This window comes from Equus caballus, chromosome 30 (genome assembly GCF_041296265.1).
Source record: "Equus caballus isolate H_3958 breed thoroughbred chromosome 30, TB-T2T, whole genome shotgun sequence".
Taxonomy (NCBI): Eukaryota; Metazoa; Chordata; class Mammalia; order Perissodactyla; family Equidae; genus Equus; species Equus caballus.
The window spans coordinates 6,405,591-6,427,481 of NC_091713.1; positions in this window are offsets into that span (position 1 = coordinate 6,405,591).

Consider the following 21,891-nt stretch of genomic DNA (forward strand, 5'->3'; position numbering starts at 1 on the left):
ATATTGAATCATGATGCCTCCTGGTAGGTCCTTTTTAACTCAGTGATGTAAATTCAGGGAAGTTGACCAATGAGGTGTCTTAGTTCATTTGTGAACATTTAGGGATACAGTTAGGTAACCCAGGAGTTATTGACTAGCTATGCACTAGCCATCTAGGCCTTCATGAGCCCAAGGAGAATAATAGCCACCACAGATAGAGATAAATCCTTTTGGGGCACAAATATTGTCATTAGGATAGTACTGTAAATGGAGTCATTTTCAGGGATTGTTGCACTTGTCTGTTCAAGCTGGGGGTCATTTATTCAGTGAATTCAGGGAGTAAATCTCCCAGCCTGAAATAAAGTGTTGTTCTAACTACCTTGCAAAAATGGATGCTCCTGGTGAGATCTTTTCATGATTGGAATAAATCTGATATAGATAATCATGTGGTTGTGGGGATGGAAATATACAAAGATTTACATATGTATTTGTGTTTAATTTTGGAAGTACAGTTATAATCAGAGGAAGGTAAAAAACAAAGACTGGATGCTCTGACCATAAGAGTTCAACTCCATAAGAGACAGGTAAGGGGGTTCATAATAGTTTGTGGTGACATTGGGAATAGAAGATAAATTGGACACAAGGAGGACCAGAGGGTCTCTAGCATCATGGATAGATTGAATTCTTTGATGACAAACCTAACAGTCTGAAAGGTTACCCCGCTTAGCAATGGCCTAGGAGATGCAGATAATGGTGTTATCTTTCAGGTCAATGCCAGAGTAAAGGAAATAAAGAGAAGTAAGTGTTTCATGTTTAATTCAAGTATAAAGTCTTGCTATGACGTCTTGAGCAGAAGCAGTCTACCTTAATGTCAGCTATTTTTCTTCCTCATCAATTTGATTCACAGATCTCTAGTGTCAGCACAGGACAAGATGTCAAGCGAATCCTTCTTTAGCTCTGAGATGTGTACCCAAACTCAATGCCTTTTAATTTTACAGCAGTGTCAGTGGTCAGGAATATTTGCTAAGGTCCCTTCCAATAGGTTTTGAGAATTTTCTTCCTCTGAAGATGTTTCTAGGATACATAGTCACCAGGCTTCTGCCTATGACCAATGAGATCCTTTGAATTGGGATCCAGGGATGTTTCTTTAACTTGATGATATCCTTTAGGATAAGACATCAAAGACCAACAGTAACTGATCATACTAGCATGAGACAACAAGGGATAATCAAAAAATTGTGTATCTATAACAGTGGTCTACTGTTGACTATCTCAGGTGGAATTAATTTATGTTTTCCAAGAGGGGTACTGCAAATAGTTGGCAAGACTAGGGGCAATATCTTAGGCCAAGAGAGTTCAGCAGTTTCAGAAAGTTTAAAGAATTCATTTAAATTCAATTTAAAGTTTGAGGATCGCATTAGATATCTTGAACTATCTTGATGATTGAGGGTGATAAAGACAGTGAAAATTTCAATAAATTTGCAAGGATTTTGTTAAGGCTTGTATGATTTGTTAAGTGAAGAGCGTGCCTCAATCACTGGAGATTGTTGAAGATATACCCCAAATGGAAAACATGCTATCCAACAACTTCTTTTTCATTCTGAGGGCATCAGTCTTGCAGGAAGGGAAAACTTCAACTGGTCAAGTAAACATGCATACAACTACAAGGACATATTGATTACCCATTCTAAGGGACAGTTGAATGAATTCTAGCTTCAGACGTTCAAAGGGGCCAGAGGGAGAAGATTTGAGGCATCTGAAAACAAAATTATTTTCCCTGGATTATAGACCTGGCAGGTCAGGCATTTGTGGTAAAATGTTTTTGCAATTTTATAGAAGTCACCCCATCTGTATTTATACATAACTTTTATGATCTTAAATGAATCATCATTGATGAAGAAATGTAAAAACCAAAAAATACGGTTTGCCAGTGAGCCAGGAAGAACCAAACAGCAATCTTGGGTTTCCTATAGCCCTGACTGTTTATTTTTTAGTTTACAACCATTGCTTGCATGCCTTGATTCTGTGGTTCAGGAGCAGACTGTTTCCATATTGCAAGGACACAAGGATGGCAAAAGCCTGGTAACAAGGGGTCATTTATTGCAGGAGTAGAATGAAATTCATCCACATGTGCTACAGATCCTGTTGCTGCTGCCTTAGCATGAAAGTCAACGAAGGCATTTTCCTGAGACTCACATTCAGTCTTTTTAGTTTGGGCTTCAATTTTGATGATGGAAATTTTAGAAAGCGAGAGAGTAGCAGTAAGAAGATAATTTACTTGTCTACTTTTGATTGGGCTCTCGGTGGATATGAGAAAACCCCCTTGTTTCCACAATATCCCTAAATCATGGATGACCCTGAAAGCATGCCAGCTCTTCAGTATAAGTATTAACCATTTGCCTTTTTAAATAACTGGTATGCTCTGGTAAGGACATGGAGCTCTGCTTGTTGGGCTATTTTAGCTCGTGGGACATTTCTCCTCTCAAGTAATTTATATAGCACAGTGACAGCCTTGAAAAATCTTTTTTATTTTACATTATCACTCATCAACAAACAAAATTGTATCATAATTAGTCAAAGGGGTGCTTTGTAAATCAGCACTCAGTCTCACAAAGTAGGATGTTATTGCCCTGCAGTTACGTTCATCAGGCAGAGGTTGTAGTGTAGTAGAGTTGAGAGTGTTGCAAAGTTTAAGATATTGATTAGGAGGCAAAAACAGAAGGATCTCACAGGGGCTTAGCCTGCTTGCACAGAAAGGTTGGGTCAATTCAGAATTAAGAAGACTTTAGGTTGTATATGGAGTTTGAAAATAAATACCATTTCCTAAGTTTAAATCAGCTGAGGCTTCTACCAGCTTTGCAGCTGAGGCTATAGCCTTAAGAGATTTGGAACTGGCATGAACAATTGAATCAAGCTGTATGCTATAATAGGCGATAGGCCTATGTTTATTAGCATGTCCTTGCATAAGTATTCCCAGGACTTGGTTTTCTCTTTCATGCAAAAGTTGCAAGGTTTTCAATAGTTAAGTAGCTGTAAGCAAGGTGGTTCTTGTCGCACTTGTTTTAGTCTTATGAAACCTGTTTATGTTTATCTTCCCAAGGAAATGGTTAAAAGACTAAAATTTTAGTAAGTTCATAGAGTAGACAAGCCAATCAAGAAAAATTAGAAATTAATAGTCTAAAATAGCCAGCCAGGTCTAGGAATCCACGAAACTATTCCTTAGTTTGTGGCTTAGGGAATTCTTGGGTTAACTTAATTTTTTGGGGGGATAGCTTGAGTTTGTCAGCACTTACATTATGTTTAGGTAATAAATAGTGTCTGTAGATGATTGCAATTTTTCCCTAGAGACTTTATTCCCTTTTTCAACTAACTGTTGTAGCAAATAAATGGAATCCTTCGTGGATGCCCCTTTGGTAACTATAAGCACAGAAGGCGATCATCTACATGTTTAAAGGGTCAATTTCCCAGGGAACTGGAGGGTGCTGGAATCTTGGTGGAGTACTTGGGAGAAATAAGAAGAGGATTCGGTGAACCCTTGACACATTACTGTCCAGGTATATTGTTGACTCTTCTCAGTAAAGGCAAATATATATTGGCAGTTGTTGTCTATAGGAATGCTGAAAAAGGCTGAACAGAGGTCTACAGCAGTCAACCATCTTAATTCTGATAGAACTTGTGACAAAAGGGTGCTTAGTTTTGGAATAACTTGGCAATGAGGAATAACTTTCTTGTTAACAGCTCACAAATCCTGGACAAATCACCATCCTTATCCATTAGGTTTCTTGACAGGCATGATCTGCATTTTATGTGGGCTGGTACAGGGCATGCTTAGCCCCTGGGTGGCCAGTTCTTTGACTATGGGTGTGAGGTGTTATATGGCCTTGAGCTTTACTTTAATGGCTATTGAGGCAATTGAGGAAGAAGTTTAATCATGTCTGAGTTTTTATAGGTTCTGTTCTTTTTACTCTCCGAATGTCAATATCAGAAGTTGCCTATAGATTTTTGAGCACCTCAATTATATTGGGGATCTTTTGCTGAAATTCTTCCTCTTCTATATCAAGGATCTCATTTTTGTTATTATTTATTATTTTAGCAAAGCTTTGGGCATCTTGAAGCCAAACTAATACCTAATTGGGAAATACTGCCAATTTGAAGATTGTGTGGTGTTTTACAATGTACCTCTTTGCATGGAAATTTTCTTGAAGTTGGCAAGTGACCTAGTATCAATCTAACCCAGTCCATGACTAGCTTATCCCAACATGGGAGTCTTAGAGTTAGGTGGTGATTGCTTTAGCAGCTTTTAAGTGCTCAACCTGTGCCTACTAATTTTTGCAGCTCTTTGGCCTCTGAGATTCCCATTAACAGTATCTATTATCTACACAAAACAAGACAAACAAGCATGTGTGCCTTAATATATTGGCAGCAGTCAGGAGATGTTAGTGTGCCCCGTCCAAGAGAAGACCCTGTAAACACTGTGAACAATTCCCACTGGGGAACCTTGGACTGGAGAAAGGATTGAACCAGCAGACTTCAACAAATGGGGACTACAAATTGGGGACTCCACATAAATGAGTAACTGCAAATTGCCAAAAACAGTTCCCATGTGGATCTTAGGACAGAATCAGGGCCTGGAGATTTCCATCAATCAAATAAAAATTGTGGTCTGAAATAAAAAATATGGCTCCAGGAGAGTTGACCTGCCCTGTACTGGAAAGCCAATTAGATTGGGAGCTCAATGAAAATAGAGTGGCGCTCAGAACCAAGAGGAACTTACTCATTTCCCTGAGAAATGGTGAGAAATACAGAGAACTCAAAAGGGTTCATGGGTACAATACCTGTGCTTCTTCTTGTCCCCAAAGGCATCAGAAATGTCCTTTTATTCCACAACTACAACCAAATCTGTTTAAAAAAACACAACTGAGGAAATTTAAAGATCTAATTGGCTCTATTCAATGATTTATGAATTGGGAAACGTCCCATTTGGAAATAGAAAGGACCTCCAAGAGCTGTACAAAAGTGAGACTTTTATAGGGAGAAGTGGGCATGAATGTTTATGAGGCAGAATACTTCACTATTACTGACCAGGAGATTCCAGATTGACTAGTTTAAGATTACATTCCTATGAAAGGCTGAAACTGCAATTAGTCTTGGTTTGCTGATGTGTGGCTTAGCAAAAGTGACTCCAGTTTGGACCTGTCGTCTCTTTTTTAATAAAAATAATATTAATATACAATACTATATACCAACTAATAGTAATTAATATCAAATAATAGTAATTACTTGATACATATACATAGTTACTATATATATGGTACATATATAATATATATATCAACTAATTACTAATCAGGGAAATGGAAATTCAGACCAAAATAAATTCTGTTGTATAATCTAACAGAATGCCTAAAATTAAAAAAACTGCTCACAAGAAGTATTGGCAAATACATGGAACAGCTGAACTTTTATACACTAGTTTTAACAATATGAATCGACTCAAACATTTTGGTAAACTATCTCTCACTATTTACAGAATTTGTATTTATGCCCTGGAAACCTATAATTTTACTCATAAGTTTTTAAGAAACAACAATGTTGAAATATGTGTACCAAAAGTCATGTAGAAGAAAGTTCATAGAAGCATTATTCAAAATAATCAAAAATGAAAAAAAATCCAATTGTGCATCAACATTAGAATGGATAGGTTAACTGTGATATGTTAATATAAATGAAAAATTAAATACCATGATGATAATCAGAGAAATATAAAGGAATACTATCATTTACTACTGCTACTACATGTACTAACATTGCTACAATTAAAAATTAAAATACACACAATAAATGCAGATCATAATATTGGTCAGCTCTGGCAGTAGTTTGGTATTATCTATAAAACTGTGAAATAACACTTGTCCTGCAATCCTGTAAATCCGTCGCTGGGTGTAAAATTAATCAGAGCTCCTGCACAAAAGGACCAGTGGATTACTATTGCACACCCCATTGCAGCATTAGATGTAATAGACTCAAAGTGGGTAAATACATTGTGGTAAGGTCATACACAGAAATATTCTATGTCAATAAAATGAAAGATGAAAACATAAATGAGTCATAAATATACAAAACTAAAAAACAAGAAGGCATACACAGCAGAATCAGTAGTCAAGATTAACCTATGGTGTCAACACATAAACATGCCTCTGTGGCAAAGGATAACTTGTAACTGATTATTTTGAGAAAGAGAAGGTACAGAAGAAGCTCTGTAAACAGAGAAGTTACCATTTTGTAAGGGAAATTTATATTTATCAAGGAACTCTCCATTTGTAAAGGTGTCTCCGTCTATGTAGCAAAACGAGAAAAATGACCAAATCATGAGAAACTCTTAGTGGGATAAGCGCAGATTGAAATCTTCCCGACAAACTTTACTTTTGTTTACTATAGTTTTCCTGGTCATCATCCTAGATCTTGCCTCCCCTATACCCTTCTCTTTTCTTTCTTCAGTTGATGTTGGTATTTAAGACGGAATTCTAAGCCACCTCTGAAAACAACTAATTTATCCCTATCTCCCATCTATACATGAGGTCCACATGTTAATAAACTTCTGTTTATTTTTTCTTGTTAATATCTTTAAGGGGCTTACTCATTACTACATCCTCATCCTTTCTAATGTATTTATAATTTGCACCTGGTCAGTTCTAAGCCACAAGCCCCATGCCCAGGAGTTTTTGTTACAGGGTTCCCAGTTGAGAACTTAGAAGGGTAGAGGAAAACTTTTTTGTTAAGTTAGAGAGAGAATTAGTTCAAATTCTAAATATTTTTATAATGTAATGCTTATATTATTTTCATATATTATTTATAACTACTCAAGTAATCAATTAAAACATAAACACTATGAAAAGACATACCCCAATTAAACTTAATGAGAGATTTTTACATATTGAGGCACATGGGGTAACCATTCAAGTTCAAAACTGATTTGACTTGAACTAGAAAGACTGACTTATGGCCTATCAAACATATGCTGTGCATCTGCTTCTCCATTAAAGTAAAGAATGCACTCTCTTGAGATAAGGAATGCATACTTCCCTTCCTACACCCTATTGATAACAACATCCTAATGTTAATGCCCATATTAGTCTCTTTCCTGACATCATGGTCATGTTGACCTGCCAATTTGCAACTGAATACCTCTTTGAAAATATATCCTGGGTGTGTTTAATGTATCTTCCTTTTTATAAAAGACGTAAGACTGTGCTGAAACCCATGCTTCTCTGCAATGCCTTCTAAGGCCTTCCTGGGTTATAATCTTCACTCTGGCTCATAGTAAACTCCCTCAAATTTTGATTTATAAGTTGGTTATAGATTATTTGTGTCAACACTTCTTGGCATAGTTGTAGCAGAAATTCAGAGAAAACCACCAGAGCCCACCTGGAATCTACACTGAACTAGCATTGGGTACAAATAGGAGCCCATTGAGCCCCTCAGATCATTGGATTCTTCGGGTGACCCTGGTGAGTTCTCCTGAAACCTGGACTGCCTCATTTTAAGTCAATGTTCCAGAGTTTATATGAGCAACTTCAAACCTTAAGACTTGGTGTCTTAAGGGGGTACCAGTACATGCCCTAGGTGAGAGAAACCTAGGGAGAATTACCAGGAAAGAGAAAACCTGGGAGGAATTTCCTAGGCCAAGGGAGCGTAGAGGGAACTTTGGAGTGAATGTGGAAAGCTAATCTTTTTAATTCAACTTTAAATTGTAAATAATTGTGTTTATATAAAGTCTGGACTAACTGATTGATGGAGAAATGAGATACTGAATGTGTTCGGCTCTGAAGAAAAGGGGTGTTGCTCCTCCTGGCTGAAAGGCATTCTCAGGTGACTGAGAACCTTAGCAGGAGTGTTGGAGGGTCAAATCCTCACAACATGTAGTGGTCCCATAGGGAAATCTATTGTCATTCATGTTAATTAATTAAAGACCCATCCAGGGAAGCTTATATGAGGGTTGGTCACCCAAGCTCTGAACCCCCATGTCAGTTTTAGGCTGTCAGTGGGAGAAACCAAGGCATGTAAGAGAGTGTTTACAACATTTCTTTAGGGAGTAACACTCACAAGCAGCACATTTCTGACCCACTGTACTGTCCCTAGGAATTGTTCAGATTTTATAGCAAAACAAAACTAAAACAAAACTGGAAAAGCAAGCTTCTAAAAGGTGACTAGTTCCCAAATGGGCAGCCTCACCTCCGAAACTCTGGATGGCTTCATGCTGTGACTTTCAAGTGCTTAACAAAATAAGGATAGCTGTTAATGGCCAGCAAGATAACCCAGGATAATTTGAAATTACTGTGGCCATAGTGGAGCTGCTTTCTAAGAGCCAGGTAACAAAGAAATTTTTAAAGAGTTGAGCTCGCCAACTTCCTTCACAATTGCTCAAAAGCTAAAGGTTCTGGAAGCTATAAATATTTACAAAGAACAGCAAAAAAGTATTTAACCAAGTTCGTTTAATGTCCTGAGGGCTTGGCTTGATAAACGTCAGGTTAGAGGTCCCTAAAAGTGGTCAGACAAAATGCAGTCACAACGCATTTTATGGTCAGAGATAGTCAGAATGAAATGTGGGTTGCACTCCATTCGTGGCTATGGGTCCTACCAAACTGCTGCCAGCCTCAGGGGAATTCCATTGGCCATTAGAAGGAACACTCAGATTAGATAAGATTATTTAAAAGTGCACTTAAAAAGTAAAAACTTCAATATTGCAAAATAATCTTGAAAGTTTTGTTCAGGAAGCTCATAGAAAATTGTTATAAATAGTAATTAAGGGAGTATATTGAACCATGACATTACAGACACCTCCATAATCTATGAGTAAATGAGACTCTGAGAGATTCTATGGGCAACTGCTACACTAAAGATTACTGGAACTGTTCAATACTGCCAGGTAGTTATTATTTGTCCTGGCTGAAATTGACAAGGTCTTCAAAAGGATTTAAGCAAATTAAGATCAGAAATTTGGCCAAACTGGAAGCTGATATTCAGAGTCTGATAGGAATTTTCTTCCCAGGTCTTCCTCCTTAAGTTAAATTAAAATTAAGCACCCAGAGGGAAAAACGAAAATTAGAGTGATGGGGTTGGAGAGGTGTCCTTGACTTACAAATCCCTGTAAGACTGGAAAAGGAGTTCTAGAGGCAGTTCAGATTGCACTCAGTTCCTTTATCTTAAAAAGGATTATGGCCTTGCCTCTCTGGGAACTGTTATCTAGCTCATCACCAATTCCTAAAACTGAATTTAAACAAAAGGAAAAGGCCAGAAAAATGACCATAAGAGTTGTCTTGTCCCAAATCTAGCATCTTCAGTGTCTTCTCCACAGATTTTAGTAGAACAGCTTAAAACAAAATTTGGATTCATAACTAGGGAGCTTTCTATTATTGTACCTGATTCATGGCAGTAATTTTAAAAGAATATCTGTGGAGATTCCGCGTATGTGTGTATATGTATGTTATATGCATGTGATATTTTACCTCTGGATGGTATGGCCAAAATCAAGAGCTCTGTTTAATTGACTTAAAGCAAGTGCTTACATGAATTCTAAATTTAATAGATAGTAACCCAATGTCTTTCAAGTTAACTTGAGACAAATTAATCTTTGGTAAACAAAAGCTTGCTTAAGTTGGTTGGTTTGATTGAAATAGGCATGTCCTTATAATTGTCAGTATTTGAATATGATGCAGGCATGCAGCCTGGCTTTAGTAGTCAAATAAACTCTCCTTAACCATTACAAATTCATCAGCAAAATAATAGCTTTAAAAGATAGCTAATTTTGTCTAATGTCTCATGAAGTTTTTGTGGGTAATCTGAACATAATTTTTGGAAACAAATTATTTAGATAAACAAACATTTATGGGTACAAAATTATGTTTTATCATCTGAATACTTGAAAAAAACAGCTTTCAAATTATTTTTGGTAAGAAAACTTTAGAGTTTTGCTAAATTAAGTTAAATGATAAAAACTTGAGTATCTGGGTTATGTTCAAATAAGATAAAATACTGAAACATTATAGCTAAATGTATCCAAGTTTGTCTTCTTTTGGTTTCTTATTACAGAGGAACTAAAAAGTGTTTGGGTCTACTAGTAAACATGTGTTGTATTTTACTGGAAGATTGTACTACAAAGGCAACGTTTCTATAAATTATAAAATGTATTTTTAAATTTGTCCCAAAGTGCTAATGTAAAAAAAGTTTATAATTGCTTGTTTGGTTTTTACTTAGAAATTAAGGTCTGTAAGGGTTAAAAGTTCTAAGTAATATACATAATTAAAGCTACTAAAAATTAATAAGGAAAATAGCTCTGTATACAAGGAAAGTAAAATATGTTTTCAGTAAAGAAGGTGTAAAGAATGGAAGTATTTTTGTTTGTTAGGTTAAGAAAAAAATGTCCTAAAGTACTAGAAGGGATGAACAAATGCATGGGACAAATTCTGAATGTAAAAAGAAAGTTATAGAATGTTTGTAAAAGAGAAATCTAAGAGTTTTATGCCTAGTCAAGTTGGCTAAAATTAAAGTAAATCCAATAAAGTAAATGAGTTTTAATATAAAAAGTAAGCTGGTACAAGAATTAGAATTTGGCTTTCTCTCTCAAAAGGGATATGCTCTGTTTTCCCTTGACTGTTTCACAGCGACAAGATCAGCAAACACTTGACCTTGTTTGAGCAAGTGTTTTAAAATCTTTTGATATTTTTGACAAGCTCCTCCTCTTTCCCCCCCAAAATTTTCAAATCCTGAATAAAGGCTTTCTTTTGACCAAGAAGAAAGAAGAGAATTTCTCTGAGGATTTTCAGGAGGCCCCTGAGACTTCACCTCAAAGAAATTTTTTCTGTCTTCCTATAAAGGAAGTCATACTAATTAGGCTTGTTTGGTATGCTAAATTGCATGGGAAGCATTGTCCTGTAAATGATTATAAACCTTCTTAGGTTATCTTGGTAGGCAAAGATTATTCACTATTTTAACCTTGCTAACTTGCTTGCAACATCACAAGGGGAATAAACCACAACTGCATGCCGTTATTTAATTGGTTTACAGATAGCTCTTACTTAAACTATAGTCAAGGGTGTTATCAAGCTGGATTTGCTGTCTAGCCTCAAGAATGCCTGCTACTTTCTATTTACTCTGCTAACCCTCTAAAAGATTTCTTCCTATAGGCTCAAGAAATCACCACAGAAGACAAGTAAAGGTGGCAACAAAAGGCAGAAAACAATACTTTTGGAAACTTCCACCCACAGCAGTTCATAAAACCTATGCTCATTGTGCTATATGATCAAAGTGTAATCTAGGGAAACTATTTCATGAGTCACAAGGCCACTTTCCCCTTCCTAAGGGACCCTTTGAAGTATGGCAATTGGACTTTGTCCAAATGCTATCATCTCAAGGATAAATATCTTGTAATGATCTGTATGTTCTCATGATGTTTTGTGGCTTTTCCTTCAGAAGAGTGGTGGCTTTAGGCAAATTATTATTGAAAAGGAAATTTCTTATTTGTGGAATTCCTACTGAGTTACATGCTGACCACGGAACTCATTTCCCCAGATAAATATTTAAATCTATTTGTAACATTTTGCCAATAATGCAGCATTTTCACTGCACTTACCATCCCTGACCCTCAGGATTGGTGGAAAGGACTAACAGCATAATCAAAACTTAATTGGCAATGCTTTCAGAAGCATTTAGTCTCTCATGTCCAAAAGCTCTTCAATCTTACATCTACATCCTTTGGTAAGCATTGTCTCTCTCCTTTCGAGATAATAACTGGATGTCTTATGCAATTAGATGAGGAAATATATGAACCAACTTTGCTTAAGGGAGATGTTACATTGTTATCAGAGTCCCATTGAGATACTTAAATGAAAGGCCTGATCTGATTCTTTCCACAGAGCTCCCAGACCTTAAGGATAATGGACTATAACCTGGAGAATTTATTTATCAAAGGAGACATCAAATAAAAGACTCTTTGCAGCCTGTTGGAAAGAACCATGCCAGGATGTGAAGAAGACAGCATCTGTTGTAGACAGCTGTGCCATGACCCGAAACCAGGCCTGCATTCCCAACCTTGTGTCTCCACATTTAGACCTTTCCTATGCTTAAACTGTAATACCTACTTTGTAACTGTTCTATTTAAAGTATCAAAATACTATCATACTTAAAGAAAGAGACTGATTTGGAACAGACTGGTCTTGAAGGCCAGGTATTTATTGGGTGGCTCATAATGCAACTCAATAGTTGCATGGAACAAGTCTCTGGCCTTGGCTACTTCCTGGATGGCTAAAACACTGCACCCTGAGTTTCCCTTAGATGCAGGGAAGGATTCACACTGAGCTAACACCTGTTGTCAATCTCCCTCTCTTTAAGGCCAGAGGGGCTCATTCAGCATTCCACTGGTGTGACCACCAAGAAGCAAGCTATAGTTGTTCCTCCTTTGGGGCTAGAGGACATCATATCACATACAGAAGCCCTTAACAGTAGTCACACAGGAATAGCCTTATTAGATACTGAAATGGCTTTAACGAGAAAGGTTGTCCTTCAAAATAGAATGGCTGTAGATATTCTTACAGCATCCCACGGTGGTATGCATAAGTCATTCAAACTAAATGCTGTTTTTATACCTGAGGAATCTTCCAATATGTCTTCTCTGCTAAAGCACATAGAAAAAAAGCAGGTGAATGCCTTGAGCAATTTTATACCTTGTTTTGATTTGTTTGGTTTGCTCCCTTCCAGTATTGGTTTGCATTTGCTATCTGGATTGCAATTCCTATATCTACCATACCTTGGAATTCTTGTATTAGTCATAATATTCAAAGTAATTACTGTTTCCTCAGTGTTGTATGACTGGCACGCAAGCTAGAGTAATGATTTATCAGCAACTTGAGATGGTTGATGGATCCTACAACCCTGAACAAATCCCCTTTTATTAAGGCTAAGCCTAAGAATTGATGTTTAAGCTAATCATTTCAAGTATTGGATTACCTGTTCTACGATTGTTATAAACAATGTAACTATAGAAAGTCATGTAAAAACACATGTGTAACGTTTGTGCGATAATCTAAAAATAATTAAGTTACATAGCCTATGAAACACTTCCCCTGTTAATATATACCTCTATACTTGTCCACTATATTTGACTATTTCCCCCACTGTGGATAACTGGGCAAATCAGTCAAATAAAAGCCTAGCACCAAGAGACATGATGGACCCAGGGCAGGCATCAACCACTCTGGCACCAAGGGACAATATTTTGTTCAGCAATGTTTTCTATTGAAAGAATATTGATCAAAAGGGGAAAATGACAGGAGACTTTTACATACTGAGGTACATGGGAAAACTATTAATGTTCAAAACTGATTCAGATTGAACTAGAAAGCCTGACTTATGGCCTATCAAACATACATTGTACATCTGCTTATCTATTAAAGTAAAGAATGCACTTTGTGAGATAAAGAATGCATACTTCCCTTCCTACACAACTACTGGTAACACCCTATTGGAAACAACCAGATTAGTCTCTGTCCTGACATCATGGTCATGTTAACCTGCTAATTTGCAACTGAATACCTCTTTGAAAATGTATCCAGCATGTGTTTAATGTACCTTCTTCTTTCTGAAAAGATATATGACCGTCCTGAAACTGATGCTTCCTGGGTTATAATCCCTACTCTGGCTCATAATAAACTTACCCCAATTTTTGATTTATAGGTTGATTATGGATTATTTGCATCTGCAAACTGAATCAGAAAACTTGGAGTTAGGTCCCAAACATGTATATTTTCAAAATACCCTACAGTAGTATGACACGAATGATTGTAAGTTCAGAATTATTTACCCCGCTTTTTTTCTCTATTACAATTTCAACACTATTAACAAAATAAAATGAAAGAATAATTTAGAAATTAATGAAAAATGTATCCACAGATTACTATAAACAAATAATTGCATCACCATTTTCCATTATGCTTGTGATATTTTCTGGAATTAAAGAAATGATATGCAACAGTCTTTCTAGTAACACAAACTCATTAATTCAGAGGAATTCAAATAAGACTACCTGGAAAAATATAATGCAACTATATTTTGATAAAGTAATTTATTAGAGGCAGATAAGGTGTAAAGTAGACAACATATAAATGTAAACAGTTCTGCCATAACATGGTATACATATATTCAAAAAACTATTTTATTGTAAAACTGCACATTGGAAAGACATCATTTCCAGGGAAAATAGGGCTAGACCATTTAAAACTTATGAGATATTAATCAGAGCATAAACTCCAAATACTTAAAAATTAGTAGCATAGTTAAATTTCTACTTGCATTTTAAATAAGCATCAAATAGTCAGTTTTCTCTGTGAGAAAGTAAGCACTTCCTATTCTTTAGAGCTTAATGATGTCTTCTGCAAATTATAGGTCTTTGAATTCATTTACTTTCAATGAAGATTCCTTAATCAATATTTGACATCTGAAGTTTGGTTGCTATTTTCATGAATTAAGTTTTAACACCAGAGAAATATCATTGCAGCTTTGTAGTTGTCACTTCTAACTTCACCAGATAGCCCAAAATTGTGAAATTTATAATGTGTGTTGAAAGAAACTCAGCCACTACTTGTAAAGACAAAAATTCTGTGAAATGTTGTTTCATAACATAGTCCTATATTGCTTAGGTTTTCTCTTGTGGGTCACAGAAAGGAATTGGATTTTATTCTAGAGTCCTGGCAATCTGGTGTGGGGGAAGGAAGGGTTCACATGTCCACTCTGGAAGTAAAGGTTGAAATTGGTCTCCCTGACTAATCAACTTTTTCAATAACAGTTCTCATTTCTATAAATGGGATTCTTAATTGTTGGTAAATCAAAGTGGTCGTTGCCACAGTGTGTGACACTGAACCATTCTGGTACCAATTATCTGTATGAAAACTTCTTCTTACCAATGAAATTATATTCATCTACCCACTAAGAAAGATACCACAAAGTTCCACCAAACCACGACAACTGACAAAAGCCCATGATCTCTGAGTAATTTCTTGTCCTCTCCTTCAGGCTTAGGTGTTATTTCTTGCTCTGGTTTGGATCTTGGTCTTTGGGACAAATTTCTTGGCCCAATATTGCCCATGTTCCCTGATTGTACCCTCAGGGAGATCTTTCCTTGTCTGTTACCATCTATGATACATCTAAAGTATCTAAAGGCCATCGGGGTCTCTACCTCATTGGCTCTCATCAGTTCCTCTTGCCTGTTTTTCAAAGAGCGCACAGCTTTACCATGACAAGCTTTACATATTGGATAGTGGTTTATGTATTATTATGTTTTCATCTTTTCTTTTTGTAAAAATTTTTAAAAACTTTTTATTGCAGTAGGAGTGGTTTATAACATTATAAAAAGTTCATGTGTACATAATTATAGATTTTGAATTCTGTGTAGATTACATCATGTTCACCACCCAAAGACTAATTACAATCCAACACCATACACATGTGTCTAAACACCTTTCACCCTCTTCCCTTCCCCCTTCCCCTCGGGTAACCACCAATCCAATCTCTGTTTCTATGTTTGTTTGCCATGGTTATGAGTGAGATCATACGATATTTGACTTTCTCCCTCTGACTTATTTTACTTAGCACAATGCCATCAAGTTCTATCCATGTTGTCATAAATGGCCAGATTTCATCATTTCTTATGGCTGAGTAGTATTCCACTGTGTATAAATACCACATGTTCTTTATCCGTTAATCCCTTGATGTGCACCTAGGTTGTTGCCAAGTCTTGGCTATTGTGAATAATGCTGCAATGTACATAGGGGTGTGTATATCTTTATACATTCATATTATCATGTTCTTTGAATAAATACCCAGCAGTGGAATAGATGAATCATATGGTAGATCTATTTTTACCTTTTTGAGGAATCATTATACTTTCACCATTGTTATTTAACATAATATTAGAGTCATAGCCAGAGCTAAGCCAGAGTCAAGAAAAAGAAATTAAATAGATCCCTATTGGAAAGGAAGAAGTGAAACTGTCACTATTTGCAAATGACATGATTCTATCTATAGAAAACCCTAAAGAATCCACTAAAAAACTATTAAATACAATAAATGAATACAGTCATGTCACAGGATAGAAAATCAACATACAAAAGTAAGTTGCATTTCTATACACTAACAATGAAGTAGCAGAAAGAGAAATTAAAAATACAATCCCACTTACAACTGCAACAAAAAGAATAAAATATCTAGGAATAAACTTAACCAAAGAGGTGAAAGATCTGTTCACTGAAAATTACAAAACATTGTCGAAAGAAATTGAAGAAGAAACAAAGAAGTGGAAAGATATTCCATGCTCTTGGATTGGAATAATTAACTTAGTCAAAATGTCCATCCTTCCTAAAGCAATCTACAGATTCACTGCAATCCTTATCAAAGTTCCAATGAAATTTTTCACAGAAATAGAACAAAGAATCCTAACATTTATATGGAACAAAAAAAGACCCTGAATAGCCAAAGAAATTCTGAAAAAAAAGGAGAAAGCTGGAGGTATCACACTCCCTGATTTCAAAATATACTACAAAGCCATAGGGACCAAAAGAGCATGGTACTGACACAAAAACAGACACACACACATCAATGGAACAGAATCGAGAGCCTAGAAATAAAGCCACACATCTATGGACAGCTAATTTTTGACAAGGGAGCCAAGAACATACAATGGAGAAAGGGAAATCTCTTCAATAAATGGTGTTGGGAAAACTGGACAGCTACATGCAAAAGAATGAAACTAGTCTACTATCTTACACTATGCACAAAATTCAACTCAAAATGGATTATAGACTTGAGTGTAAATCTGAAACCATTAAGCTTCTGGAAGAAAAACTTAGGCAGTACACTGTTTGACATAGATCTTAGCAGCATATTTTCAAGTATGTCTGGCTGGGCAATGGAAACAATAGACAAAATAAACAAATGGGACTACAGGAAACTAAAAAGCTTCTGCACAGCAAAGGAAACCATCAGCAAAATAGAAAGACATCCTAACAACTGGGAGAAGATATTTGCAAACCATATATCAGATATGGGGTTAACATCCAAAATAGATGAAGAACTCATACGTCTCATCACCAAAAATTCTAACAACCCAATTAAAAAATGGGCAAAAGATCTGAACAGAAATTTCTCCAAGGAAAATATATAGGTGGCCAATAAGCACACTCATGAAAAATGTTCAACCTCACTAATTATCAGGGAAATGCAAGTCAAAACTTCAATGAGATATTACATTACACCCATCAAATGGCTATAATTAACAAGACAGGAAACAGTGTTGGAGAGGATGTGTAGAGAAGGGAATTCTCATACACTGTTGGAGGGAGTGCAAACTGTTGCAGCCACTATGGAAGACATTCTCATCTTTTCCAATGTATTTCCCTCTGGCCAGTTCTGAGGCATCACTCACGTGCCTAGTTCTTTCCTGGACCTAATTCTCAAGCCTGTCTCCTAGCATATGGATTTAAGGTTACTTAATCTGATAATCCTCAGTGGGGAGATAACACCCTTTATTCATACTTTGTCCTGGGAGTGTCTTCACAGAATTCATTTTCAGACACTTATTGGGTGTTGTGTATGATATTCATGCACCCAGTCTAACTCTTCTGTGTTTCTGAAGATTTTGTAAGCCACTGAATCTTTTTTAATATATTTCTTTTTTGTTTCAGTTGGGATACATTTTTTTATTTTGCTTTCAATTTAAAACCCTATCTGATAGAATCAGACTCCAAATGCCAGTTTAGACTTAAATAGAAAACGATGGAAAGTAAGGGCAATTTATCACAAAAATTGGCCTACACCCCATTGTGTGGGAAAGATACTCATCCCTCAAAATAGGAAGGCAAAAAGAAATATTCATTTCCCTTTCTGTAAATAAAACTTTGATAATTTACTATATAATAAAACACTAAAGGAACACAGTGTGCATTATAAAAGAATCCAAACAGAGACCATGTGCTTTAAAAATTTTATCTTCTTGCCATTGTAGGGGAGGAAGACATTTTCACTACCCTCTCTGGGTTCTTCTGGCCAGAAAACAAATTAAATTCACACGAGACAGAATAGCAGGAGAAAATTAAACAAAGTTTATAACATGTATACATGGGAGAGGCTCAGGCAAGCTGAGCAACTCACCAAAATGGCTGAAGCCCCCACCTTAAATATCATATACAACTAAAGACAAAGGAGGATGCTGGGGATGGGGGCAGTAACTTACAGGAGGTTACCAGAGACAGGAATAAGATTATTATGCAGATTTAAGTCCTTGCCTTTGGCGTTGATTAAGATTTTCTAGAGATAAGGTCATCCCCCGCCCTTCTTCCTGGTACAGAGAGGAGGCATCTTTACAGGCGGAGATTTCCTTTACAATGTAAATGTCTCCTAACAAAGGGTAAGTAAACTCTACTTTTCAGTTGCTTTCCTGTCTGCAAAGTAACCAGCCCCAAATAATCATCATGCCAAAGAGACACATCTTGGTGTGGCCAATGCCAGTCCCCACACCATGAAACAATTAAAGAATGAATGAGAAGTGCAAGATAATAATTACTAGTTGATAACTGGATGATAATAAGAATGGTTAAAAGGCAACATAATGAAAAGGGAGCAGAGTCCCTGTGAAAGGAAGAAAACTAGGGTAATAGCCTCATAGTCATCATTGTCCAATTTTAAAAATTATCTAAAGTAGATTCTCATAAACAATGGAGAAAATTGGAGAATATTTTAAAACTCTGTCTTCTTTCTATATTGCTCTTCCTAACGTCATTAAGAGCTTTTTTGGAGAACAAATGGCCTGTGGGTGAGACACACTATCAGTAGAAATTAGCTTCCTGCTCTCCTGAGGCAGGAGACTACTGGAATAAAAGATTTCAAGAATGTCATTTCTTGTAGTTGGAGTTCTCAGTATTTGTTGGTGATCTCTTTTTCCCCCTTTTCAGAGTTGTTGGCATGAAAAGTTGAATTATTCTTGCTTTTGTAGGAATTTCATTAAAAGGGATTTCAATGATGCCATTAAAGGGGAGCAGAATTGTCCACACCAAAATATGCCTCTTTGGCATAAAGGTTATTTTCTGCTGGTTATTTTTAAGAATCAACAGACATAGGACAAGTTCTGGAAACTGGAGTAGAAGTTACCCTTGTGTAAGAGACATTTGTATTTATCAAGGAAATTTTCATTTGTAAGGGCGTCTCCCTCTCCGTACCAGGGAGTGGAGAATCTGTAGAATCTCTCATCAATTGGGAAGGCAGCAACTTAAACCTGTATTACAACCATGTCCTAATTTACTGTGCCTTTTCTGGTTACCTCCAATAAAGGTTTTCCCCTTCCCCCTGCCCCCAACACTTTTGTCTTTAGATGAAGATGATATTTAAGGTGAAGACTTGGGCTGTTTCAGGGACTTGGTTTTCCTTGGTCTCTCCCATGTAGGTAGGAGTATACATGTTGTGAAACTTTGCTTTTTCCTGTTAATCTGTCTTTCATTATACAGGAGGTGTCTTTAGTCAAAAATCTAGGATAGAGGACAAATTATTTTTCCTCTCCTACACTATTTACTAATACTCTATGGTAAAATGCCTCCATCTTGCTTTACAGCAAACTAAACCCAAAGATATGGCATGGTTTCCCCTAGGCTATGGTGTGCCAGGGCCAAAAATAGATACAGATCTCTTGATTATCTCCATTATTCACTACCTGAAATGGGTAAAAAGTCTGAAATGGGTACCTCTGCTCAATTCCACACTCCCTAAGATTATTTCTAATGAAAACAGCAGACATTTTCATAATTTTCCTGATTGTCATGACACAATTCCCTTCCTACTCACTCATTCTACTCTTCTTAGGGCTGGCCTAATGGGCATGTGGCCTGTGGGCTTGCTAGGATCTCACACTCAGAGGATCCTTGCTTTGCTTAATACTCTGTGGTTGAAATCTTACAATTCTTAATAATTGTATCTCTGAGAATGCATGTGAGCAGAACAGCTATGCTGGGCAGCAGTGTTAGCATGCAGCTTTGGTCCAGTAACAATAGTTGCACAAGTGGGCTCAGGCAGCATGCACAAGGAGCAGTTGGCCTGGCCTATCCATGCGCACACACACAACTGTTCAAAGTACCACAGGACCCCGAGGGAGTGGCTGGGTTGTGATTTGGGCTTAGCACATGGGACTCCATTCTGGATCTGTTGTCTCTTTTTTAATAGTAGCCACTGCTACTCTTAGTACTAGATAATATCTCTCAGGTGAGATTTTATCCTGTACTACTGCATCTCATAGTTCTACTGAATTATGTTGAGACAATCCAATATCTATGGATCAATTTTGCTCATTGACATTATGGCTCAGTCACTATCACAAATAGATGCCACCATTACATCCAATAAAAATCCATCAGCTCAAGGAAACTCCCTGTGTGAAGTGCCAGGTGGCAGTGATGACAGCAGCAGCTGCAGATGAAGCAACAATGGTGGAGGTGGCTACTTCCCACTAAAGAGAAGAATCTCTGCCTGGCAGCAGCAATGGCTCATGATGGGGTCAGAGGCTGACTTACCCTTCAGTCCCGGAGCCCATCCCTGTGTCCACTAAAAAATTATTAACTATGTCACCTGAGAGTCAGGACAGGAAATGCTAGGGAGCTTAGGAAGTAAACTTTGTCAGTAAAGTATTTTAAATGAAAGTGTACACATGGCCATTTTGCACTAATGCATGTGAGGGAGTTATTAGAAATCATCAGAGTCCATAATCCATAGTTTTCAAAGCTGCTGCAGGATTGCAAAACAAATACCCACAGGATCAGAAATAGAAATAAAATTTAAAGATAATTTGAAGATTTAAAATTTAATATGACAGATTATTCATGGAATAGAAAAGTCTTTTTATATGAAGTTTCAGAAATCAATTATTAACAAAAAGAATAAAAATAGCATCGATTTAACCTGTAATTGAAAATATAATGATAAAATGAATAAATAAGCATTTGAAAAATGAAGCCACTTTTGCTTTATTATACAAAGTCGGTAAGTAACCAGAAATTTGAGAGTAATTACTAAAATGCCATTTGTTAGATTTATATTTAAAATTAAATTCAGATTTACATGAAATTGATTTATATGGATAGGTTGAAATTTATTCATAGAGAAATCTTTTTTAGAAAACAATTCTCCTTGACAATCATTAGTTCTACCTGTACCATAATTTATATTTTGATATAAGGTATCAGAAATACAGTCTAAATTTTCACAACGCACGAGCACTCAATATTTCCAGTAACTTAAGCAGATTCTTCTCAAAATTAGAAATCATCAAAACTTAACTGCATCTTAGCATTTGCCACCAGTGAATGACAATATTTTCAATTATATTGATAATAAATGAAGTTCCTAAAAATACAAATTTTGACAAAAATAAGTTCGAAGAAAAGTGAGCCAGTAAAATCTTATCACCGATAAAGACATTACATAATAAAGTATTATTATTGATTATATATAAAATTATGATACAAAAATATTGTTTGTAATTTGTATTTAATTTTATAGCTAATAAACTGATCTTGAAGGAATAACATTATACTTAGCACCAATAATGGTAGTCTTTCCTGCTTTTGAGCGAGGTCTCATATTTTCATTTTGTGCTATGCCCTTCAAATTCTGTAGAGTATGACCCTTCCCCTCCCTGCCATACCTGAGAGGGTAAAGAGCATTTCTACACTTATCACTGATGGGCAGTGACAGCACTTCACCCAGGGAGTTTCCTTGAGTGGATGGATTTTTATTGGATTTAATGGTGGCATCTACTTGTGATAGTGACTGAGCCATAATATCAATGAGTAAAATTGGTCCATAGATGTTGGCTTCTCTCAACAC